General features: G+C 46.5%; 11 non-coding genes across 11 annotated transcripts; 6 read left to right on the top strand and 5 right to left on the bottom strand.

Annotated features, from left to right (window-relative positions):
- Window positions 1–6661: 6661 nt before the first annotated feature.
- Window positions 6662–6825, top strand: LOC134898861 (U1 spliceosomal RNA). Its single transcript, XR_010172549.1, has one exon. It is a non-coding gene; the product is annotated as a U1 spliceosomal RNA (small nuclear RNA).
- A 152-nt stretch (window positions 6826–6977) lies between these two features.
- Window positions 6978–7140, top strand: LOC134899431 (U1 spliceosomal RNA). The gene has a single exon (XR_010173108.1). It is a non-coding gene; the product is annotated as a U1 spliceosomal RNA (small nuclear RNA).
- Window positions 7141–7810: 670 nt separating this feature from the next.
- LOC134899046 (U1 spliceosomal RNA) lies at window positions 7811–7974 on the top strand. Its single transcript, XR_010172732.1, has one exon. It is a non-coding gene; the product is annotated as a U1 spliceosomal RNA (small nuclear RNA).
- A 152-nt stretch (window positions 7975–8126) lies between these two features.
- On the top strand, window positions 8127–8289 carry LOC134899580 (U1 spliceosomal RNA). The gene has a single exon (XR_010173234.1). It is a non-coding gene; the product is annotated as a U1 spliceosomal RNA (small nuclear RNA).
- A 671-nt stretch (window positions 8290–8960) lies between these two features.
- LOC134899012 (U1 spliceosomal RNA) lies at window positions 8961–9124 on the top strand. Its single transcript, XR_010172699.1, has one exon. It is a non-coding gene; the product is annotated as a U1 spliceosomal RNA (small nuclear RNA).
- Window positions 9125–9276: 152 nt separating this feature from the next.
- Window positions 9277–9439, top strand: LOC134899540 (U1 spliceosomal RNA). The gene has a single exon (XR_010173211.1). It is a non-coding gene; the product is annotated as a U1 spliceosomal RNA (small nuclear RNA).
- Window positions 9440–9796: 357 nt separating this feature from the next.
- LOC134898972 (U1 spliceosomal RNA) lies at window positions 9797–9960 on the bottom strand. Its single transcript, XR_010172660.1, has one exon. It is a non-coding gene; the product is annotated as a U1 spliceosomal RNA (small nuclear RNA).
- A 671-nt stretch (window positions 9961–10631) lies between these two features.
- On the bottom strand, window positions 10632–10794 carry LOC134899598 (U1 spliceosomal RNA). Its single transcript, XR_010173251.1, has one exon. It is a non-coding gene; the product is annotated as a U1 spliceosomal RNA (small nuclear RNA).
- A 152-nt stretch (window positions 10795–10946) lies between these two features.
- On the bottom strand, window positions 10947–11110 carry LOC134898927 (U1 spliceosomal RNA). The gene has a single exon (XR_010172616.1). It is a non-coding gene; the product is annotated as a U1 spliceosomal RNA (small nuclear RNA).
- Window positions 11111–11780: 670 nt separating this feature from the next.
- Window positions 11781–11942, bottom strand: LOC134899390 (U1 spliceosomal RNA). The gene has a single exon (XR_010173066.1). It is a non-coding gene; the product is annotated as a U1 spliceosomal RNA (small nuclear RNA).
- A 152-nt stretch (window positions 11943–12094) lies between these two features.
- On the bottom strand, window positions 12095–12258 carry LOC134899116 (U1 spliceosomal RNA). Its single transcript, XR_010172799.1, has one exon. It is a non-coding gene; the product is annotated as a U1 spliceosomal RNA (small nuclear RNA).
- Window positions 12259–25612: the final 13354 nt, after the last annotated feature.

Raw genomic sequence — 25612 nt, forward strand, 5'->3', positions numbered from 1 at the left:
GCATTAAACAAAGTGTGTGTACATTCACAGAATTCATTTATGTGTCATATACACCTTATACACACAGTCTGAAGTTCATTTAATACAATATTTTTAATAACTTTGAGTATTAAACAAAGTTTGTGTACACTGAGCCATCAAAAAACAAAGGTTTCACTATCTCAGTCTCACTCAAAAAAGTCCGTATTTCGGAATATTCCGTATTTCGGAATATTTGGATATGGGATACTCAACCTGTATTACTTTTTTCTGCTACTGGTTCTTTACCTATGCAAACAAGCATCTGACTTGCCTTTCCTATTGCTTTGTTACATTGCTCACCTGAAATAGTAATACTTAGATAGCTTTCCTCTTGCCATTATAATGCCCTTAATATTATAGTTAGCCTTTGTATTTTTGAGACGTGTATGATTTTGCATTTTTTGGCATTAAATGTTGCCATGTTCTTGACCATTCCTCTAGTCCAGGGGCGGAACTGCCAGAGACAACGGAGTCAGTTGCCGCCGGGCTCCAGCCCTAAAGGGGCTTCCTCCATTGCCCTCCGGCTGTTACGTGCCCTTCCTACTAAATAGACAAAGGCGCTACCAGCAGGGTCTCGCAGTTTGTACATTCCATGCCGTAACACCCTTCTTTCCACCTTTTTCAAGACCCAGCCCAGCAGCCTCGCCGCTGCCACCACCGCTAGCTGCAGCACTGCCAGCGGTGGGGTGCCCCTGCTTCTTCTCACACCACAGATAGCTGGGCAGCACTGCAACTGCCTGCCTGATTGCTCCGCCCCCTTCCGGCTCCCAAGCACCTCTGCTGCCCAGTGATCCAGGAGCCTGCTGCTAGGAAGAAGTGGCCGAGCTTCAGCAAGCGAGTCTGGACACTGGCGGAGGAAGCCATGATAACCAGATAATGGGGAGTGGAGAGCCAGTTCCAAGGTAATACTTTATACAGCTGGTTGAGATCCTGGTCGGTGGATATGGATTCCAAGAAAACCCTGGAGGTGCTTCCTTTCAAGGGAGACACTCTCTTTGGAGAAGACCTCAATAAGATTGTAGCTGATCTGGCTACTGCTAAAACAGCTTGCCTACCTAGTATGACTCCTACCACGCAGAAGGCTAAAAGTACTTTCCCTTGGCCCTTTCATCCTCAAGGTAAAGCGTACCCAAGGTCAGGCATACCCAAAGCAAGCTCATGCTTCCAGACCTGCCAAGCCCAGACTGAAGCAAGCCTGGGCTGCCCATCAGCCTGCTTCCAAAACGGACAAGCCTGCCGCATGACGGTGCAGGCCTCCCTCTGGGGGATCCCAGGGTGGGGGGGCCCGACTTCTAGGTTTGGCATAATTCTAAGCTAGAGAATTCTGTTTGGAGCTTACCTTGTACTTTGTGAAGAAATAATCAGCATTGTGGCTGAGCAGATACATGTAGTGTGTGGCTGCAAACTGCATGGATCTGCTGCGTTGTAATGCTGATACTTTTTTTTTCAAAGTACCAATAGCTTCATATAATGTTCACAATTTTTATGCAGGATCAAATAGCTCAATAGGTAGGGTGTTTGATTAGAATTCAACAGGTTATAGGTTTGAATCCTGGGTATGGTAGTTTGAGATGTGTTATTTAATAAAGTATGTTGTTCTGACTGCCGGCATCCTATCACCTGGGATATCATACTAAATAAATGGAGTTGATCAATTTTTTTTTATTTTTTTTTTAAACTAGGGACAATTTCCAGATACTTTTCTTTATAACTGAGATTGCCCCCTGGAACTTCACATCAGTTGACAACTATGCATGAGTGGGCAGTGCTTGCTCTGGATCTGCCCACCCATTTATGTGCCGTCATAAAAGAAAGCACAACTGACAGTTATCCTGGGCGTACACTACACAATTATCTGTCAGGCTATCTATCCAGTCTGGATGGATGGAATGAAAATCTGGTAATGTATAGGAGCAAATGTCAATTAACCATTTGCTCCCAAACACTAGAAAAGTGGTCAAAAATGGTCATTACACAAATTGGTTAAACCCAAAATTTAACCAATTTGTTTAGGGGACCATTTTTGTCCATTTTCTAGTGTTTGAGAGTAAATCGTTGATGGTCATGTGCTCACATAGATAACCGGATCTCTATTCCAACCAGCCAGTGTTGGAGATATGGTCTGCCAGATTACATAATGCATACCAGAGCCATAACTAGACTTTTTGGTGCCCTGTGACAGATAATTATATGCCCCCCCCCCTCCCCATTTTTGCAATATGGACAAAAGGCGCATGCCTTGTGGGGAAGGGGCATAACAAGATTGGTCTCAGAGAAAGCACATGAGATATGAAGATATATCTAGTATACTTGACACTCAATGGTTTGTGGTATTGCCGGGGTGCCCTCCTTAAATGCATATACAGTCACACATGGCGTGTTTGTGCAAATGGCATATCAGCAGTCAGCACTAACTGGTGACATGCCATTTGTACAAGTAAGCCAGAGGTTCCCAAACTGTGTGCCGTGGCTCCCTGGGGTGCCTCGGGACACTTGCAGGGGTGCCCTGGGTTGGTGGTCCAGGACCAATTCAAATTATTCATGGTCAATATAATAGGCAAAACCAGTGCTGGTGGCTGCCAGTCATAAAATATGTGGCCAAACAGAATCAAATCTTGTCCCTCACCACACAACTGACCTTTAGGATGACATATAAACGTGATCAACTTAATGTAATATTTCTTTCTAAATTTCTCAATAAGAAATTTTTGGCCTAGTGGTGCCGTGAAAAAAATTCTGATATTCTAGGGCGCCGTGATTCAAAAAAGTTTGGAAACCACTGAAGTAAGCCATGTGTGACTAATATATAAACATACTTTATTAAATAACACCTCAAACTATCATACCCTGGATTCAAACCTATAACCTGTTGAATTCTAATCAAATACCCTACCCATTGAGCTACTTGATCCTGCATCTATTCTAACCTCCAAAAATAGATTCAGTTGCATTTTCCAGCGTGTTTTGTTTGCGCCTTTGCAAATATCTTACATCGACAAACTTATTTAGTACTATTTTGCAAATAGGGTTACATTGTCGCAACATTGTGTTCCCTAATTGCTTGATTTTTTTAAATGCAACAATTGATAAAGACACCTGATAATTGCTCTTTGGAGTCTTATTTTGTGTCTACTTCTTATCTACATTTAATTCCCTACCTCTAATCAAGGCATTTTTAAATGCTGGGGGCTGCCAGGACGTGAGGCCTACCTAGACTTTAGATCTGAATTTGAATGTACTTGTGAACTAACTTAATTTCCTACTTCTAAATTCATTCCTAAATTCACTACTTACATTAATCCTGTAGTTGGGCATTTTGAGCCTTCAATTGTGGGCATTGTTTTGTGTCCAGACCAGCAGCTGGTGGTGTGCATTTGCTGGAAAGGCATCGAAGACCTCCGATATGCTGCATCTCCTGATGTGTGTCTCCCTCAAGTGGCTGTCAGCAAATGCATGCAAGACACCCCATTTCAAGCTGATTGTGACATCACGGAACATGCATCATAGAACAGGCATGCTAGAATATGGGTCTTCAACCTGCGACCCTCCAGCTGCTGTGGAACTACATATACCAGCATGCCCTGCCTCAGTTTTAGCATACCTTAATAGCAAAACTGTGGCAGGGCATGCTGGGATGTGTAGTTTCACAGCAGCTGGAGAGCCACAGGATGAAGACCCATGTGCTAGAGCCAAGCCGCAGGTACATTGAATGCTAGCAAGCTGAATGTTTAAATCATTTTTGTTCCGCAGCATTCCAATGCGGAAGATTCCATGGAACCAGAGATTATTCCATTGAGAAGGACATGCTGCCTTGATGACTGCACTGTGCAAATTAAATCACGGAGCCAGTTGGCTTGTGGGTGGCTCTGGTGACTGGGTGGTTGGGTGGGCGGTGTGTCGGAGGTGGAGCACATGCAAATGAATGTGTATCATCCAGCTAGTGAGAGTGAAAACTCATGCAGGAGTGTGCCTGCTTGTCAGTGGGTTATGCACCTTGCCAGGCGTCAAATCTACATGGAGCAGCTGGAGGGGACAAGAGCAGGTTTGCAAAATATAGATAGAAGAGCATATATGCTGGCGCATTCTCCATGATTGTGTCAGCTTATGTTTTGGTGCACTGCACTTTCCTCCACTAAGTTTTAGCCATTTTTGTTAAGCTCAAGTGTAGTTGCTTCTCGGCTTTTTGGCTGTGATCTTGTATTGTGGTTGAAGGGTCTGCTGGAGGGAGGGATTGTTTTCTTCATTGGCGAAAGACCAAAGATATTCCAGGATGGAAGGCTTGGGAACACTATCCGTTTTTCAGTTGTGGAAGAGCACAGAGGTCGGATTGGACTACATTCTATAGTAAAGGATACCTTTCTATTTATTGCCCCTCCCCTTATATGTGTCTGTGTTACAATAAAGCTTCGGTCTTGTGATTCCCTCACCCTCTTACACTCCACACACATAGCCTTATTAACTGTTGTATTATTGTATTGTTTAAATGTATAGTGCAGTTCATGATTTATAGTGTAGGCTGGCCTGTGCTGTAGTTCTTGAACTGTACTATACCGACAGCATTTGTATTGTGTTTTATCTGTGCTGCAACACAGTACTTATGTGTGTAATGTTTATGTATGTTTTTTTGCTTCTTTATGTCAATAAAGACTGCTTTTTCAATCCAATATCTGAAAACAATCAATGTTTATCTTTGATGGCAATAGAAGTGGTATGATATTTGCTGCTTTTGAAAGGCAATATCTGATATGTCCCCTATCTGGGAACCATATATTAAATGGCTTTTCAGAAAAGGGAGATGGTAGAAGAGCTTTCAGTACTTGTAGGACCGATGCACATTTCCTATTCTAGCCTCCAAAAACAGATTCAGTTGCATTTTCCAGCGTGTTTTGGATGCGCCTTTGCAAATGTCTTACATCGACAAACTTATTCAGTACTATTTTGCAAATAGGGTTACATTGTTGCAACATTGTGTTCCCTAATTGCTTGATTTTTTAAATGCAACAATTGATAAAGACACCTGATAACTGCTCTGTGGAGTCTTATTTTGTGTCTACTTTTTATCTACATTTAATTCTCTACCTCTAATCAAGGCATTTTTAAGTGCTGGGGGCTGCCAGGACGTGAGGCCTACCTGGACTTTAGATCTGAATTTGAATGTACTTGTGAACTAACTTAATTTCCTACTTCTAAATTAATTCCTAAATTCACTACTTACATGAATCCTGTAGTTGGGCATTTTGGGACTTCGATTGTGGGCATTGTTTTGTGTCCAGACCAGCAGCAGGTGGTGTGCATTTGCTGGAAAGGCATCGAAGACCTCCGATATGCTGCATCTCCTGATGTGTGTCTCCCTCAAGTGTCTGTCAGCAAATGCCTGCTAGACACCCCATTCCAAGCTGATTGTGACATCACGGTACATGCATCATAGAACAGGCATGCTAGAACATGGGTCTTCAACCTGCGACCCTCCAGCTGCTGTGGAACTACACATCCCAGCATGCCCTGCCTCAGTTTTAGCATACCTTAATAGCAAAACTGTGGCAGGGCATGCTGGGATGTGTAGTTTCACAGCAGCTGGAGGGCCACAGGATGAAGACCCATGTGCTAAAGCCAAGCCGCAGGTACATTGAATGCTAGCAAGCTGAATATTTAAATCCTTTTATTCCGCAGTATTCCAATGTGGAAGATTCCATGGAACCAGAGATACTTCCATTGAGAAGGACATGCTGCCTGGATGACTACACTGTGCAAATTAAATCACGGAGCCAGTTGGCTTGTGGGTGGCTCTGGTCACTGGGTGGTTGGGTGGGTGGTGTGTCGGAGGTGGAGCACATGCAAATGATTGTGTATCATCCAGCTAGTGAGAGAGAAAACTCATGCAGGAGTGTGCCTGCTTGTCAGTGGGTTATGCACCTTTCCAGACGTCAAATCTACATGGAGCAGCTGGAGAGGACAAGAGCAGGTTTGCAAAATATAGACAGAAGAGCTCTCCAGCCTAGTTTGATGTCTGTTTCCACTTCTCTTTTCTTGAGCCGCTCCCTTCTATGCCCTTGCGCACTATCCTGACTTCTCCCATCTGCTTACTTTGTGCCTTCCAACGCACAATGCGAACTACAGGTAGTGCTGCAGGGCCCACACCCTTTTACTTGCCATACAGAGCAGCTCTGGAGCTGTTACAGTGCCCAGCTTCTGCAAGAAATCAGCTTGAATGCTTCAGGGGCTGGGGCATAGCCAACATGAGCCCCGCACCGAAGGAGGGTGGAGGTGTTTAATGCGAACTATAGGTCATCCAAGCGCCGCAAAAGGCCGCCATGCCCTGCATGCCCCTTTTCTCTTTTAATATGCAGACGAGGGTTGAAGCCAACTTTGACCCACTGCTTGGATGACATCACCATATGCAAATCCATCTGCTGCAGGCCTTCCCCCAGGAATGCTTGCACTAGTTGTTGCATTTGGTTTGTTGTTTGGGGGTGCTTCAGTATTAGGCAGCCTTCTGCCCTCCCATGTTCATCTGAAAATATGTGTTCTCCCTGCAGTTGTTGTCCCCAGATGAGAGTTCCCTTGTGCTGCCTCAGTTGAATCTTCTTTACTTGACAGAGATGTGCCTGAGCATCGGCCCTCCCCAGCCCTATCCCAAATCATACTTATTTTGCATAGGAGATACCATGGTCATGAAGATTGTTCTCCCAGGGTGAGGTTCATTCATTGCATTCTGGGTATGCTGACCCCTGTGATTTCCCCAAATGTGGGAAACTCGACTTCATTATTTGTGGTAGTGGGGGACTGTGTTTGTGCTTTCCTCTGGTCAGCTCTGGTAAAAGTCAGATTTATTTGTCTCAGATCTTCCTCTAGCCTTGTTCTTCTTTCGAGAGTTCCCTTGTGCTGACTCAGTTGGATCTCCTTCACTTGACAGGGAAGTGCCCGAGCAGCGACCCTACCCAGCTCTAGCCCAACTCCTACTTACCTGCCAGGTGAGATACTATGATCATGAAGGTGCTTCTCCAAGGGCAAGGCTCACCCATTGCACTCTGGGTGTGCTGCTCTTGCGATTTCCCCAAATGTGGGAAACTTGACTGCATAATTTGTGTTTCCCCTGGTCGGCTCTCGTATAATTCAGATCTCTTTGTCTCAGGTCTCTCTCCAGCCTAGTTTGCTGTCTGTTTCCACTTCTCTTTTCTTGAGCCGCTCCCTTCTATGCCCTTGCGCACTATTATGACCTCTCCTGTCTGCTTACTTTGTGCCTTCCAACGTCAATGCAAACTACAGGTAGTGCTGCAGGGCCCACACCCTTTTACATGCTTTACAGAGCAGCTCTGGAGCTGTTACAGTGCCCAGCTGCTGCAAGAAATCAGCTTGAATGCTTCAGGGGCTGGGGCATAGCCAACATGAGCACCACACCGAAGGAGGGTGGAGGTGTTTAATGTGAATTAGGGGTCATCCAAGCGCCGCAAAAGGCCGCCATGCCCTGCACATCCCTTTTTTCTTTTCATATGCAGACGAGGGTTGAAGCCAACTTTGACCCACTGCTTGGATGACATCACCATATGCAAATCCATCTGCTGCAGGCCTTCCCCCAGGAATGCTTGCACTAGTTGTTGCATTTGGTTTGTTGTTTGGGGGTGCTTCAGTATTAGGCAGCCTTCTGCCCTCCCATGTTCATCTGAAAATATGTGTTCTCCCTGCAGTTGTTGTCCGCAGATGAGAGTTCCCTTGTGCTGCCTCAGTTGAATCTCCTTTACTTGACAGAGATGTGCCTGAGCAGCGGCCCTCCCCAGCTCTATCCCAAATCATACTTATTTTGCATAGGAGATACCATGGTCATGAAGATTGTTCTCCCAGATTGAGGTTCATTCATTGCATTCTGGGTATGCTGACCCCTGTGATTTCCCCAAATGTGGGAAACTTGACTGCATTATTTGTGGTAGTGGGGGACTGTGTTTGTGCTTTCCTCTGGTCAGCTCTGGTAAAAGTCAGATTTCTTTGTCTCAGATCTTCCTCTAGCCTTGTTCTTCTTTCGAGAGTTCCCTTGTGCTGCCTCAGTTGGATCTCCTTCACTTGACAGGGGGGTGCCCGAGCAGCGACCCTCCCCAGCTCTAGCCCAACTCCTACTTACCTGCCAGGTGAGATACTATGATCATGTAGGTGCTTCTCCCAGGGCAAGGCTCACCCATCGCACTCTGGGTGTGCTGCCCCTGTGATTTCCCAAAATGTGGGAAACTTGACTGCATAATTTGTGTTTCCCCTGGTCGGCTCTCGTATAATTCAGATGTCTTTGTCTCAGGTCTCTCTCCAGCCTAGTTTGCTGTCTGTTTCCACTTCTCTTTTCTTGAGCCGCTCCCTTCTATGCCCTTGCGCACTATCCTGACTTCTCCCGTCTGCTTACTTTGTGCCTTCCAACGCACAATGCGAACTACAGGTAGTGCTGCAGGGCCCACACCCTTTTACTTGCCTTACAGAGCAGCTCTGGAGCTGTTACAGTGCCCAGCTGCTGCAAGAAATCAGCTTGAATGCTTCAGGGGCTGGGGCATAGCCAACATGAGCCCCACACCGAAGGAGGGTGGAGGTGTTTAATGCGAACTAGGGGTCATCCAAGCGCCGCAAAAGGCCGCCATGCCCTGCACGCCCCTCTTCTCTATTCATATGCAGATGAGGGTTGAAGCCAACTTTGACCCACTGCTTGGATGACATCACCATATGCAAATCCATCTGCTGCAGGCCTTCCCCCAGGAATGCTTGCACTAGTTGTTGCATTTGGTTTGTTGTTTGGGGGTGCTTCAGTATTAGGCAGCCTTCTGCCCTCCCATGTTCATCTGAAAATATGTGTTCTCCCTGCAGTTGTTGTCCCCAGATGAGAGTTCCCTTGTGCTGCCTCAGTTGAATCTCCTTTACTTGACAGAGATGTGCCTGAGCAGCGGCCCTCCCCAGCTCTATCCCAAATTATACTTATTTTGCATAGGAGATACCATGGTCATGAAGATTGTTTTCCCAGGGTGAGGTTCATTCATTGCATTCTGGGTATGCTGACCCCTGTGGTTTCCCCAAATGTGGGAAACTGGACTGCATTATTTGTGGTAGTGAGGGACTGTGTTTGTGCTTTCCTCTGGTCAGCTCTGGTAAAAGTCAGATTTCTTTGTCTCAGATCTTCCTCTAGCCTTGTTCTTCTTTCGAGAGTTCTCTTGTGCTGCCTCAGTTGGATCTCCTTCACTTGACAGGGGGGTGCCCGAGCAGCGACCCTCCCCAGCTCTAGCCCAACTCCTACTTACCTGCCAGGTGAGATACTATGATCATGAAGGTGCTTCTCCCAGGGCAAGGCTCACCCATTGCACTCTGGGTGTGCTACTCCTGCGGTTTCCCCAAATGTTGGACACTTGACTGCATAATTTGTGTTTCACCTGGTCGGCTCTCGTATAATTCAGATCTCTTTGTCTCAGGTCTCTCTCCAGCCTAATTTGCAGTCTGTTTCCACTTCTCTTTTCTTGAGTTGCTCCCTTCTATGCCCTTGCGCACTATCCTGACTTCTCCTGTCTGCTTACTTTGTGCCTTCCAACGCACAATGCAAACTACAGGTAGTGCTGCAGGGCCCACACCCTTTTACTTGCCTTACAGAGCAGCTTTGCAGCTGTTACAGTGCCCAGCTGCTGCAAGAAATCAGCTTGAATGCTTCAGGGGCTGGGGCATAGCCATCATGAGCCCCACACCGAGGGAGCAACTCGAAAGAAGAACAAGGCTAGAGGAAGATCTGAGACAAAGAAATCTGACTTTTACCAGAGCTGACCAGAGGAAAGCACAAACACAGTCCCTCACTACCACAAATAATGCAGTCCAGTTTCCCACATTTGGGGAAATCACAGGGGTCAGCATACCCAGAATGCAATGAATGAACCTCACCCTGGGAAAACAATCTTCATGACCATGGTATCTCCTATGCAAAATAAGTATGATTTGGGATAGAGCTGGGGAGGGCCGCTGTTCAGGCACATCTCTGTCAAGTAAAGGAGATTCAACTGAGGCAGCACAAGGGAACTCTCATCTGGGGACAACAACTGCAGGGAGAACACATATTTTCAGTTGAACATGGGAGGGCAGAAGGCTGCCTAATACTGAAGCACCCCCAAACAACAAACCAAATGCAACAACTAGTGCAAGCATTCCTGGGGGAAGGCCTGCAGCAGATGGATTTGCATATGGTGATGTCATCCAAGCAGTGGGTCAAAGTTGGCTTCAACCCTCATCTGCATATGAATAGAGAAGAGGGGCGTGCAGGGCATGGCGGCCTTTTGCGGCGCTTGGATGACCCCTAGTTCGCATTAAACACCTCCACCCTCCTTCGGTGTAGGGCTCATGTTGGCTATGCCCCAGCCCCTGAAGCATTCAAGCTGATTTCTTGCAGCAGCTGGGCACTGTAACAGCTCCAGAGCTGCTCTGTAAGGCAAGTAAAAGGGTGTGGGCCCTGCAGCACTACCTGTAGTTCGCATTGTGCGTTGGAAGGCACAAAGTAAGCAGACGGGAGAAGTCAGGATAGTGCGCAAGGGCATAGAAGGGAGCGGCTCAAGAAAAGAGAAGTGGAAACAGACAGCAAACTAGGCTGGAGAGAGACCTGAGACAAAGACATCTGAATTATACGAGAGCCGACCAGGGGAAACACAAATTATGCAGTCAAGTTTCCCACATTTGGAGAAATCACAGGGGCAGCACACCCAGAGTGCGATGGGTGAGCCTTGCCCTGGGAGAAGCACCTACATGATCATAGTATCTCACCTGGCAGGTAAGTAGGAGTTGGGCTAGAGCTGGGGAGGGTCGCTGCTCGGGCACCCCCCTGTCAAGTGAAGGAGATCCAACTGAGGCAGCACAAGGGAACTCTCGAAAGAAGAACAAGGCTAGAGGAAGATCTGAGACAAAGAAATCTGACTTTTACCAGAGCTGACCAGAGGAAAGCACAAACACAGTCCCCCACTACCACAAATAATGCAGTCAAGTTTCCCACATTTGGGGAAATCACAGGGGTCAGCATACCCAGAATGCAATGAATGAACCTCAACCTGGGAGAACAATCTTCATGACCATGGTATCTCCTATGCAAAATAAGTATGATTTGGGATAGAGCTGGGGAGGGCCGCTGCTCAGGCACATCTCTGTCAAGTAAAGGAGATTCAACTGAGGCAGCACAAGGGAACTCTCATCTGGGGACAACAACTGCAGGGAGAACACATATTTTCAGATGAACATGGGAGGGCAGAAGGCTGCCTAATACTGAAGCACCCCCAAACAACAAACCAAATGCAACAACTAGTGCAAGCATTCCTGGGGGAAGGCCTGCAGCAGATGGATTTGCATATGGTGATGTCATCCAAGCAGTGGGTCAAAGTTGGCTTCAACCCTCGTCTGCATATGAAAAGAAAAAAGGGATGTGCAGGGCATGGCGGCCTTTTGCGGCGCTTGGATGACCCCTAATTCACATTAAACACCTCCACCCTCCTTCGGTGTGGGGCTCATGTTGGCTATGCCCCAGCCCCTGAAGCATTCAAGCTGATTTCTTGCAGCAGCTGGGCACTGTAACAGCTCCAGAGCTGCTCTGTAAAGCATGTAAAAGGGTGTGGGCCCTGCAGCACTACCTGTAGTTTGCATTGACGTTGGAAGGCACAAAGTAAGCAGACAGGAGAGGTCATAATAGTGCGCAAGGGCATAGAAGGGAGCGGCTCAAGAAAAGAGAAGTGGAAACAGACAGCAAACTAGGCTGGAGAGAGACCTGAGACAAAGAGATCTGAATTATACGAGAGCCGACCAGGGGAAACACAAATTATGCAGTCAAGTTTCCCACATTTGGGGAAATCGCAAGAGCAGCACACCCAGAGTGCAATGGGTGAGCCTTGCCCTGGGAGAACACCTTCATGATCATAGTATCTCACCTGGCAGGTAAGTAGGAGTTGGGCTAGAGCTGGGTAGGGTCGCTGCTCGGGCACTTCCCTGTCAAGTGAAGGAGATCCAACTGAGTCAGCACAAGGGAACTCTCGAAAGAAGAACAAGGCTAGAGGAAGATCTGAGACAAAGAAATCTGACTTTTACCAGAGCTGACCAGAGGAAAGCACAAACACAGTCCCCCACTACCACAAATAATGCAGTCAAGTTTCCCACATTTGGGGAAATCACAGGGGTCAGCATACCCAGAATGCAATGAATGAACCTCACCCTGGGATAACAGTCTTCATTACCATGATATCTCCTATGCAAAATAAGTATGATTTGGGATAGGGCTGGGGAGGGCCGCTGCTCAGGCACATCTCTGTCAAGTAAAGGAGATTCAACTGAGGCAGCACAAGGGAACTCTCATCTGGGGACAACAACTGCAGGGAGAACACATATTTTCAGATGAACATGGGAGGGCAGAAGGCTGCCTAATACTGAAGCACCCCCAAACAACAAACCAAATGCAACAACTAGTACAAGCATTCCTGGGGGAAGGTCTGCAGAAGATGGATTTGCATACAGTGATGTCATCCAAGCAGTGGGCCAAAGTTGGCTGGAACCCTCATCTGCATATGAAAAGAGAAAAGGGGTATGCAGGGAATGTATAACAAAGAATCTGTCTAGTTTTATCCACGTGTCGCGCAGTCTAAAACAAGGCTGCACAATAGCCCCCGCAACCAGGATAAGTGCCTCTCCAGAGCACCAGAAATGAATGAACAATAAACAAATTAGGCTGCGGGTACCAACAGGCGCCTAGTAACAGTGCATAAATGAATGCATAAAGTGCTTGCATGCAATAAAAAAACAAAACATACAACCCTTAAGGTCACCGTGAAAGTCCAGGTTCTTACTCCTCACTCCTCCTCCTCTCAATGTAGTAGCATGTAAAACAGAGGGGAGAGGGGAACCACATGTGCAATAAAGTTTTTTAATGACACATATCGGGGAACATGGACATAACACAATAAACAGGTAGGGTAAAAATGTGCAGAATGATTCTCCAAAATGTGACAGCCACAAAGAGATATGCAGAGCAATTACCAGAGGGTTTGAGAACCCAAAAAAGTTCTCAAACAAGTTCTTTTAAATCCCAAAACCGCCCGGGCTGGAGCTGGAAAGTCCTCTGGTTCTTAGAAGTGCAGACCACCGTAAATGCCAGTCACAGATGGAATACGCCGACGCGTTTCAACTCCTATTCCTGGAGTCTTTTTCGAGGCTGAATACTCACTGCACCACACATCCAGATTTAAATAGCAAATCACAGCCAGATTCCAAATTGATTCCACCTGGCGTCATGTTCGGAAACCGCCGGGTTACCATAGCAACCTGAACTCCCACTCCGTCACTTCCGCCTCCGGAGTCCTAGATCTTTTTCTCGTAGTCGCTAGGTCTAGCGATACGTCACTTCCGGTTACGTCGTCTTGGAGTCCGTTGTCATGACAACTTGCCGCACAACGCTCATCTCTCTTCAGTATACTTCTATTCCAATGTCCGTAATCAGAGATAAGCTGGCGTAGACTTCTTTACAGTCAATTAAAAGTGTTTAATTAATATATAAAATCCACCTTATATCTACTGGTTCCAATATTAAATAACTGATCAGACAAATAGTGGTTCTAGAATAAAAAGATAAATATGGTAAAGCAAAAAAAAAAATATACTAAAATGCATATATAAAATCAGATTAAAATAGCACCTACATGAACCACTTCAATTCAAAATCATTAGGCAGCACAAGGGAACTCTCATCTGGGGACAACAACTGCAGGGAGAACACATATTTTCAGATGAACATGGGAGGGCAGAAGGCTGCCTAATACTGAAGCACCCCCAAACAACAAACCAAATGCAACAACTAGTGCAAGCATTCCTGCGGGAAGGCCTGCAGCAGATGGATTTGCATATGGTGATGTCATCCAAGCAGTGGGTCAAAGTTGGCTTCAACCCTCGTCTGCATATGAAAAGAGAAAAGGGGCGTGCAGGGCATGGCGGCCTTTTGCGGCGCTTGGATGACCTATAGTTTGCATTAAACACCTCCACCCTCCTTCGGTGTGGGGCTCATGTTGGCTATGCCCCAGCCCCTGAAGCATTCAAGCTGATTTCTTGCAGAAGCTGGGCACTGTAACAGCTCCAGAGCTGCTCTGTATGGCAAGTAAAAGGGTGTGGGCCCTGCAGCACTACCTGTAATTCGCATTGTGCGTTGGAAGGCACAAAGTAAGCAGATGTGAGAAGTCAGGATAGTGCGCAAGGGCATAGAAGGGAGCGGCTCAAGAAAAGAGAAGTGGAAACAGACAGCAAACTAGGCTGGAGAGCTCTTCTGTCTATATTTTGCAAACCTGCTCTTGTCCTCTCCAGCTGCTCCATGTAGATTTGACGTCTGGAAAGGTGCATAACCCACTGACAAGCAGGCACACTCCTGCATGAGTTTTCTCTCTCACTAGCTGGATGATACACAATCATTTGCATGTGCTCCACCTCCGACACACCACCCACCCAACCACCCAGTGACCAGAGCCACCCACAAGCCAACTGGCTCCGTGATTTAATTTGCACAGTGTAGTCATCCAGGCAGCATGTCCTTCTCAATGGAAGGATCTCTGGTTCCATGGAATCTTCCACATTGGAATGCTGCGGAATAAAAAGGATTTAAATATTCAGCTTGCTAGCATTCAATGTACCTGCGGCTTGGCTTTAGCACATGGGTCTTCATCCTGTGGCCCTCCAGCTGCTGTGAAACTACACATCCCAGCATGCCCTGCCACAGTTTTGCTATTAAGGTATGCTAAAACTGAGGCAGGGCATGCTGGGATGTGTAGTTCCACAGCAGCTGGAGGGTCGCAGGTTGAAGACCCATGTTCTAGCATGCCTGTTCTATGATGCATGTACCGTGATGTCACAATCAGCTTGGAATGGGGTGTCTAGCAGGCATTTGCTGACAGCCACTTGAGGGAGACACACATCAGGAGATGCAGCATATCGGAGGTCTTCGATGCCTTTCCAGCAAATGCACACCACCTGCTGCTGGTCTGGAGACAAAACAATGCCCACAATCGAAGTCCCAAAATGCCCAACTACAGGATTCATGTAAGTAGTGAATTTAGGAATGAATTTAGAAGTAGGAAATTAAGTTAGTTCACAAGTACATTCAAATTCAGATCTAAAGTCTAGGTAGGCCTCACGTCCTGGCAGCCCCCAGCACTTAAAAATGCCTTGATTAGAGGTAGAGAATTCAATGTAGATAAAAAGTAGACACAAAATAAGACTCCACAGAGCAGTTATCAGGTGTCTTTATCAATTGTTGCATTTAAAAAATCAAGCAATTAGGGAACACAATGTTGCAACAATGTAACCCTATTTGCAAAATAGTACTGAATAAGTTTGTCGATGTAAGACATTTGCAAAGGCGCATCCAAAACACGCTGGAAAATGCAACTGAATCTGTTTTTGGAGGCTAGAATAGGAAATGTGCATCGGTCCTACAAGTACTGAAAGCTCTTCTACCATCTCCCTTTTCTGAAAAGCCATTTAATATATGGTTCCCAGATAGGGGACATATCAGATATTGCCTTTCAAAAGCAGCAAATATCATACCACTTCTATTGCCATCAAAGATAAACATTGATTGTTTTCAGATATTGGATTGAAAAAGCAGTCTTTATTGACATAAAGAAGCAAAAAAACATACATAAACATTACACACATAAGTACTGTGTTGCAGCACAGATAAAACACAATACAAATGCTGTCGGTATAGTACAGTTCAAGAACTACAGCACAGGCCAGCCTACACTATAAATCATGAACTGCACTATACATTTAAACTATACAATAATACAACAGTTAATAAGGCTATGTGTGTGGAGTGTAAGAGGGTGAGGGAATCACAAGACCTAAGCTTTATTGTAACACAGACACATATAAGGGGAGGGGCAATAAATAGAAAGGTATCCTTTACTATAGAATGTAGTCTAATCCGACCTCTGTGCTCTTCCACAACTGAAAAACGGATAGCCTTCCATCCTGGAATATCTTTGGTTTTTCGCCAATGAAGAAAACAATCCCTCCCTCCAGCAGACCCTTCAACCACGATACAAGATCACAGCCAAAAGGCCGAGAAGCAACTACACTTGAGCTTAACAAAAATGGCTAAAACTTAGTGGAGGAAAGTGCAGTGCACCAAAACATAAGCTGACACAATCATGGAGAATGTGCCAGCATATATGCTCTTCTATCTATATTTTGCAAACCTGCTCTTGTCCCCTCCAGCTGCTCTATGTAGATTTGACGTCTGGCAAGGTGCATAACCCACTGACAAGCAGGCACACTCCTGCATGAGTTTTCTCTCTCACTAGCTGGATGATACACAATCATTTGCATGTGCTCCACCTCCGACACACCACCCACCCAACCACCCAGTCACCAGAGCCACCCACAAACCAACTGGCTCCGTGATTTAATTTGCACAGTGTAGTCATCCAGGCAGCATGTCCTTCTCAATGGAAGGATCTCTGGTTCCATGGAATCTTCCACATTGGAATGCTGCGGAACAAAAAGGATTTAAATATTCAGCTTGCTAGCATTCAATGTACCTGCGGCTTGGCTCTAGCACATGGGTCTTCATCCTGTGGCCCTCCAGCTGCTGTGAAACTACACATCCCAGCATGCCCTGCCACAGTTTTGCTATTAAGGTATGCTAAAACTGAGGCAGGGCATGCTGGGATGTGTAGTTCCACAGCAGCTGGAGGGTCGCAGGTTGAAGACCCATGTTCTAGCATGCCTGTTCTATGATGCATGTACCGTGATGTCACAATCAGCTTGGAATGGGGTGTCTAGCAGGCATTTGCTGACAGCCACTTGAGGGAGACACACATCAGGAGATGCAGCATATCGGAGGTCTTCGATGCCTTTCCAGCAAATGCACACCACCTGCTGCTGGTCTGGACACAAAACAATGCCCACAATCGAAGTCCCAAAATGCCCAACTACAGGATTCATGTAAGTAGTGAATTTAGGAATGAATTTAGAAGTAGGAAATTAAGTTAGTTCACAAGTACATTCAAATTCAGATCTAAAGTCTAGGTAGGCCTCACGTCCTGGCAGCCCCCAGCATTTAAAAATGCCTTGATTAAATGTAGATAAGAAGTAGACACAAAATAAGACTCCACAGAGCAATTATCAGGTGTCTTTATCAATTGTTGCATTTAAAAAAATCAAGCAATTAGGGAACACAATGTTGCGACAATGTAACCCTATTTGCAAAATAGTACTAAATAAGTTTGTCGATGTAAGACATTTGCAAAGGCGCAAACAAAACACGCTGGAAAATGCAACTGAATCTGTTTTTGGAGGTTAGAATAGATGCATGATCAAGTAGCTCAATGGGTAGGGTATTTGATTAGAATTCAACAGGTTATAGGTTTGAATCCTGGGTATGATAGTTTGAGGTGTTATTTAATAAAGTATGTTTATATATTAGTCACACATGGCTTACTTGTACAAATGGCATGTCACCAGTTAGTGCTGACTGCTGATATGCCATTTGCACAAACACGCCATGTGTGACTGTATATGCATTTAAGGAGGGCACCCCGGCAATACCACAAACCATTGAGTGTCAAGTATACTAGATATATCTTCATATCTCATGTGCTTTCTCTGAGACCAATCTTGTTATGCCCCTTCCCCACAAGGCATGCGCCTTTTGTCCATATTGCAAAAATGGGGAGGGGGGGGGGCATATAATTATCTGTCACAGGGCACCAAAAAGTCTAGTTATGGCTCTGGTATGCATTATGTAATCTGGCAGACCATATCTCCAACACTGGCTGGTTGGAATAGAAATCCGGTTATCTATGTGAGCAAATGACCATCAACGATTTACTCTCAAACACTAGAAAATGGACAAAAATGGTCCCCTAAACAAATTGGTTAAATTTTGGGTTTAACCAATTTGTGTAATGACCATTTTTGACCACTTTTCTAGTGTTTGGGAGCAAATGGTTAATTGACATTTGCTCCTATACATTACCAGATTTTCATTCCATCCATCCAGACTGGATAGATAGCCTGACAGATAATTGTGTAGTGTACGCCCAGGATAACTGTCAGTTGTGCTTTCTTTTATGACGGCACATAAATGGGTGGGCAGATCCAGAGCAAGCACTGCTCACTCATGCATAGTTGTCAACTGATGTGAAGTTCCAGGGGGCAATCTCAGTTATAAAGAAAAGTATCTGGAAATTGTCCCTAGTTTAAAAAAAAAATAAAAAAAAATTGATCAACTCCATTTATTTAGTATGATATCCCAGGTGATAGGATGCCGGCAGTCAGAACAACATACTTTATTAAATAACACATCTCAAACTACCATACCCAGGATTCAAACCTATAACCTGTTGAATTCTAATCAAACACCCTACCTATTGAGCTATTTGATCCTGCATAAAAATTGTGAACATTATATGAAGCTATTGGTACTTTGAAAAAAAAAGTATCAGCATTACAACGCAGGAGATCCATGCAGTTTGCAGCCACACACTACATGTATCTGCTCAGCCACAATGCTGATTATTTCTTCACAAAGTACAAGGTGAGCTCCAAACAGAATTCTCTAGCTTAGAATTATGCCAAACCTAGAAGTCGGGCCCCCCACCCTGGGATCCCCCAGAGGGAGGCCTGCACCGTCATGCGGCAGGCTTGTCCGTTTTGGAAGCAGGCTGATGGGCAGCCCAGGCTTGCTTCAGTCTGGGCTTGGCAGGTCTGGAAGCATGAGCTTGCTTTGGGTATGCCTGACCTTGGGTACGCTTTACCTTGAGGATGAAAGGGCCAAGGGAAAGTACTTTTAGCCTTCTGCGTGGTAGGAGTCATACTAGGTAGGCAAGCTGTTTTAGCAGTAGCCAGATCAGCTACAATCTTATTGAGGTCTTCTCCAAAGAGAGTGTCTCCCTTGAAAGGAAGCACCTCCAGGGTTTTCTTGGAATCCATATCCACCGACCAGGATCTCAACCAGCTGTATAAAGTATTACCTTGGAACTGGCTCTCCACTCCCCATTATCTGGTTATCATGGCTTCCTCCGCCAGTGTCCAGACTCGCTTGCTGAAGCTCGGCCACTTCTTCCTAGCAGCAGGCTCCTGGATCACTGGGCAGCAGAGGTGCTTGGGAGCCGGAAGGGGGCGGAGCAATCAGGCAGGCAGTTGCAGTGCTGCCCAGCTATCTGTGGTGTGAGAAGAAGCAGGGGCACCCCACCGCTGGCAGTGCTGCAGCTAGCGGTGGTGGCAGCGGCGAGGCTGCTGGGCTGGGTCTTGAAAAAGGTGGAAAGAAGGGTGTTACGGCATGGAATGTACAAACTGCGAGACCCTGCTGGTAGCGCCTTTGTCTATTTAGTAGGAAGGGCACGTAACAGCCGGAGGGCAATGGAGGAAGCCCCTTTAGGGCTGGAGCCCGGCGGCAACTGACTCCGTTGTCTCTGGCAGTTCCGCCCCTGGACTAGAGGAATGGTCAAGAACATGGCAACATTTAATGCCAAAAAATGCAAAATCATACACGTCTCAAAAATACAAAGGCTAACTATAATATTAAGGGCATTATAATGGCAAGAGGAAAGCTATCTAAGTATTACTATTTCAGGTGAGCAATGTAACAAAGCAATAGGAAAGGCAAGTCAGATGCTTGTTTGCATAGGTAAAGAACCAGTAGCAGAAAAAAGTAATACAGGTTGAGTATCCCATATCCAAATATTCCGAAATACGGAATATTCCGAAATACGGACTTTTTTGAGTGAGACTGAGATAGTGAAACCTTTGTTTTTTGATGGCTCAGTGTACACAAACTTTGTTTAATACTCAAAGTTATTAAAAATATTGTATTAAATGAACTTCAGACTGTGTGTATAAGGTGTATATGACACATAAATGAATTCTGTGAATGTACACACACTTTGTTTAATGCACAAAGTTATAAAAAATATTGGCTAAAATGACCTTCAGGCTGTGTGTATATGGTATATATGAAACATAAATGCATTCTGTGCTTAGATTTAGGTCCCATCACCATAATATCTCGTTATGGTATGCAATTATTCCAAAATACAGAAAAATCCGATATCCAAAATTCCTCTGGTCCCAAGCATTTTGGATAAGGGATACTCAACCTGTAATGCCACTGTATAGGTCCTTGGTACAGCCACATTTAGAATCCTGTGTTCAGTTCCAGAAGCCATATCTCAAGTCCTGTTGGAGAAAGAGCACTATATAAATAAATAGTATCAAAATTTGTTTCACGGCACCCCTAGGCCAAAGTTTTTTTTATTGAGAAATTCAGAAAAAAATATAAAATTAAGTAAATTGTGTTTATAGCATGTCATCCTCAGGTTCAGTTATGTTGTGAGGGAATGGTTTTGCCAATTTAATAAAGTATAAATAATTTTAATTGGTCCTGGACCACCAAACTATGCTACCAGTGCAAGAACCCCAGTTTGGAAACTACTGCCATAAAATAAACCTTTTTTGTTTTTTTTAAACTACATGTAATACACCTTAGATCTCAGTTCCTAAAAGGTTTTAAACCCTTGCATACAGTAAACTACACATATTTAAAAATCCTACACCGGGCACAAGTGCTCACGGGCCAATTTCATGGCAGTCTCGGATAGGAGGGCATTGTGGATTCACCAAGGGAATGCTGATGCTGACTCCAAGAAGCCTCTTCAAGATCGCAGGAGCAGAGTCCTCTGCTTCTGCCAAATCCACTGCATGACGCTGGGGCTCTCTTGCAGGAGCCCACACCAGTGGGGGGCACCAGGGGCGAAACTACTGGCAGGGCAGGCAGTGCATTGCACTGGGGCCCCGCCGCACTCAAGGGCCCACAGCCGCCGGCATTACAATGAGTCACAATGACTCATTGTATCATGCCGCAGCCGCACACCAGCGCTCCCGTCAGGTATGCGTCCTGCGACTCCCGCCGCCCGCCCGTCGTAACGAACAGATCAGGCCAGGGCACTACGGGCAGCAGCCGCAGCACCAGACACGCTGCCGCCTCTGTAACACACGAAGAGGGAGGAGGGTCGCTTGGAGATGAGAGGAGCAGCGGCACGGGTGGGAGGAGGAGGAGGAGGGAGGTGAAGGAAGGAGCCGCAGCAGCGCTTTGTTACTGGTGGAGGCGCTGCTGCTGCTGCCCCTCTGCTTCACTATAGGCTGTCTTCCGAGAACAGCCTATAGTGAAGCAGAGGGGCAGCAGCAGCAGCGCCTCCACCAATAAGACAGCGCTGCTGCGGCTCCCTCCTCCACCTCCCTCCTCCTCCTTCTCTACTGCCCGGGAATCGTCAAGCTGCACGAGAAGCCTGAGCCAGCGGAGAGGGTAAGTATAATTCTTCTTTCTTTCTTTCTTTCTTTCTTTCTTTCTTTCTTTCTTTCTTTCTTTCTTTCTTTCTTTCTTTCTTTCTTTCTTTCTTTCTTTCTTTCTTTCTTTCTTTCGACTCTTTCTTTCTTTGTTGGGACTGCCTGCCGCTATGTGTAAAAAGGGGGAATCTGCCTGCCGCTATGTGTAAAAAGGGGGAATCTGCCTGCCGCTATGTGTAAAAAGGGGGAATCTGCCTGCCGCTATGTGTAAAAAGGGGGAATCTGCCTGCAGCTATGTGTAAAAGGGGGGAATCTGCCTGCAGCTATGTGTTAAAAGGGGGAATCTGCCTGCAGCTATGTGTAAAAAGGGGGACTGCCTGCCGCAATGTGTAAAAAGGGGGAATCTGCCTGCCGCTATGTGTAAAAAGGGGGAATCTGCCTGCAGCTATGTGTAAAAAGGGGGACTGCCTGCCGCAATGTGTAAAAAGGGGGAATCTGCCTGCCGCAATGTGTAAAAAGGGGGAAGCTGCTTGCCGCAATGTGTAAAAAGGGGGAATCTGCTTGCCGCAATGTGTAACAAGGGGGAATCTGCCTGCCGTAATGTGTAACAAGGGGGATGCTGTCTGCCGTAATGTGTAACAAGGGCACGCTGTCTGCCATAATGTGTAACAAGGGCAAGCTGTCTGCTGTAATGTGTAACAAGGGCAAGCTGTCTGCTGTAATGTGTAAAAAGTGTACGATGTCTGCCATTATGTGTAACAAGGGCAGGCTGACTGCTGTTATGTGAAAAAAGTGTACGCTGTCTGCCGCTATGTTTAACAAGGGCAGGCTGTCTGCCGTTATGTGTAAAAAGTGTACGCTGTCTGCCGCTATGTTTAACAAGGGCAGGCTGTCTGCCGTTATGTGAAAAAAATGTACGCTGTCTGCCGCTATGTGTAACAAGGGCACGCTGTCTGCCGTTGTGTAAAAAAGGGGGATGCTGTCTGCCGTAATGTGTAAAAAGGGGACGCTGTCTGCTGTAATGTGTAAAAAGAGGACGCTGTCTGCTGTAATGTGTAAAAAGAGGAATCTGTCCGCCGTGAGGTGTAAAAGGGTCTCTACCTGGTGTAGTGGTGCTACTGTGCGGCGTAATTTGAATAATGGAGACTACTGTGCACCGTTTTATGAATTGGTATTATTTTGTGGCCACACCCCTTAACCACGAAGCCACGCCACTATGTTTTTTTGCGCGCGCCTACAGCGCGCACTGCCCCTGTTTTGCATGCAGGGGTGGGGCTCCAATGCAGTTTCTTGCACACACTGCTAAAATGTCTAGTTACGGCACTGTTGCTAGGTATCCACTTCCCTGAGCAGGCCCCCCTCACCAGATCCTCTCCAGGGGTGAGGGGGTGGACTTGGATGGGAAGGGATGGGGGGGGGGGGCCCAAGCCATTTTGTCGCACATGGGCCCACTGCTCGCTAGTTCCACCACTGGGGGGCACGTCTAAAACTCTTCAGTCAGTTCTGGATTCATTCGGACCTGGACTCGTGGGTTTTACAAATAGTGTCCCAAGGGTACAAACTGGGGTTTCAAGAAGTTCCCCCTCACCGATTGTTCAAATCAGCCTTAGTCAGCAGGGAGAAGGTTTTTATTCAAGCCTATTCGTGGTCCCGAAGCCGGACGGCTCAGTCAGACCAATCTTAAATCTGAAATCCCTTAATTTCTACCTAAAGAAATTCAATTTCAAGATGGAATCTCTCAGGGTAGTGATCTCCAGTCCGGGGGATAAAGGAGATTTCCTGGTTTTGGTAGACATAAAGGATGCCTACTTACATGTTCCCATTTAGCCACTGCATCAAGCTACCTGAGGTTTGCAATTCAGGATTGTCATTACCAATTTCAGACGTTGCCGTTTGGTCTGTCCACGGCTCCGAGGATTTTCACCAGGGTGATGGCGGAAATGATGGTTCTCCTTCGCAAGCAAGGAGTCACAATTATCCCGTACTTGGATGATCTCCTGATAAAGGCGAGATCCAGGTACCAGTTGGTGCAAAACATCTACTCTCCCTGACAGTTCTTTAACAACATGGTTGGCTCCTAAACTTGCCAAAATCGCAGTTGGTCCTAATGACGCGGTTGTTGTTTTTGGGAGTGATACTGGACACAGAAGAGGTTTTCTTCTAGTGGAATGGCTCTGGAGATCCAGAGTCTGGTCAAACAAATTCTGAAACCAGCAAGAGTGTTAATCCATCAATGCATTCGGTTGCTGGGGAAGATGGTTGCGGCCTACGAGGCCATTCAGTTTGGCAGGCTCCATGCCAGAGTGTTCCAGTGGGACCTGTTGGACAAGTGGTCCGGATCCCACCTACACATGCACCGGAGGATAATCCTGTCTTCCAAGACCAGAATCTCACTCCATTGGTGGCTGCACAGTTCTCACCACCTAGAGGGGCGATGGTTTGGGATCCAGGACGGGATCCTAGGGACCACGGATGCAACCCTCCGAGGCTGGGGAGCGGTCACACAGGGGGAAAACATCCAAGGAAGATGGTCAAGTCAGGAAAGTTGTCTCCACATAAATGTTCTGGAGTTAAGGGCCATTTAATAACTGCAGACACAGTACGCACTGGGACGGGTGCCCAGCATCCTCTACGGACTAAGAGAAAAGGATTTACCAGTAGGTATTAAAATCCTATTTTCTCTAAAGTCCTAGAGGATGCTGGGGACTCCGTAAGGACCATGGGGATAGACGGGCTCCGCAGGAGACATGGGCACTTTAAGAAAGACTTTAGTTCTGGGTGTGCACTGGCTCCTCCCTCTATGCCCCTCCTCCAGACCTCAGTTTGATACTGTGCCCAGTGGAGACTGGGTGCTTTTCATGAGCTCTCCTGAGCTTTCTGACAGAAAGTATTTTGTTAGGTTTTTAATTTTCAGGGAGCACTGCTGGCAACAGACTCCCTCATCGAGGGACTGAGGGGAGAGAAGCAGCCCTACTCTCTGAGTTGCAAGGTCCTGCTTCTTAGGCTACTGGACACCATTAGCTCCAGAGGGATTGGTACGCAGGATCTCACCCTCGCCGTCCGTCCCAGAGCCGCGCCTCCGTCCCCCTCGCAGAGCCGGAAGATAGAAGCCGGGTGAGTATGAGAAGAAAAGAAGACTTCAGAGGCGGCAGAAGACTTCATGATCTTCACTGAGGTAACGCACAGCACTGCAGCTGTGTGCCTTTGCTCCCATACACCTCACATACTCCGGTCACTGTAAGGGTGCAGGGCGCAGGGGGGGCGCCCTGGGCAGCAATATAAACCTCTTTCGCAAAAATATAACATATATACAGCTGGGCACTGTATATATGTATGAGCCCCCACCAATTTTACAGTTTAAGCGGGACAGAAGCCCGCCTCCGAGGGGGCGGGGCTTCTCCCTCAGCACTCACCAGCGCCATTTTTTCTCCACAGCACCGCTGAGAGGAAGCTCCCCGGACTCTACCCTGCTTATACCACGTTAGACAAGAGGGTTGAAAAGAGGGGGGGGGGGGGGGGGCACATAATTCGCAAATTACATACAGCAGCACTACTGGGCAAACATTAAGTTACTGTTTTATTCCTGGGTTATATAGCGCTGGGGTGTGTGCTGGCATACTCCCTCTCTGTCTCTCCAAAGGGCCTTGTGGAGAAACTGTCTTCAGAAAAAGCATTCCCTGTGTGTGTGGTGTGTCGGTACACGTGTGTCGACATGTCTGAGGAAGAAGGCTATATTAGAGAGGAGCGGGAGCAAATGAATGTGGTGTCTCCGCCGACAGCTGATTGGATGGATATGTGGAATGTTTTAAATGCTAGTGTAAACTCATTGCACAAAAGATTAGACAAGGCAGAAGCTTTGGGACAGTCAGGGTCTCAACCCATGCCTGATCCTATGTTGCAGGGACTGTCAGGGTCTCATAAGCGCCCACTATCCCAGTTTGTTGACACAGATACCGACACGGATTCTGACTCCAGTGTCGATTACGATGATGCAAAGTTACAGCCAAAATTGGCAAAATCCATTCGATTTATGATTATGGCAATAAAAAAGGTTTTGCACATCACAGAGTAACCCCCTGTCGCTGACAAGAGGGTACATATGTACAAGGGAAAGAAGCCTGAGGTAACCTTTCCCCCCTCACACGAGCTGAACGAGTTATGTGAAAAAGCTTGGAAATCTCCAGATAAAAGACTGCAGATTTCCAAAAGGATTCTTATGGCGTATCCTTTCCCATCAACGGATAGGTTACGATGGGAATCCTCCCCTAGGGTGGACAAAGCATTAACACGC

This window comes from Pseudophryne corroboree, chromosome 3 (genome assembly GCF_028390025.1).
Source record: "Pseudophryne corroboree isolate aPseCor3 chromosome 3, aPseCor3.hap2, whole genome shotgun sequence".
Classification (NCBI taxonomy): domain Eukaryota; kingdom Metazoa; phylum Chordata; class Amphibia; order Anura; family Myobatrachidae; genus Pseudophryne; species Pseudophryne corroboree.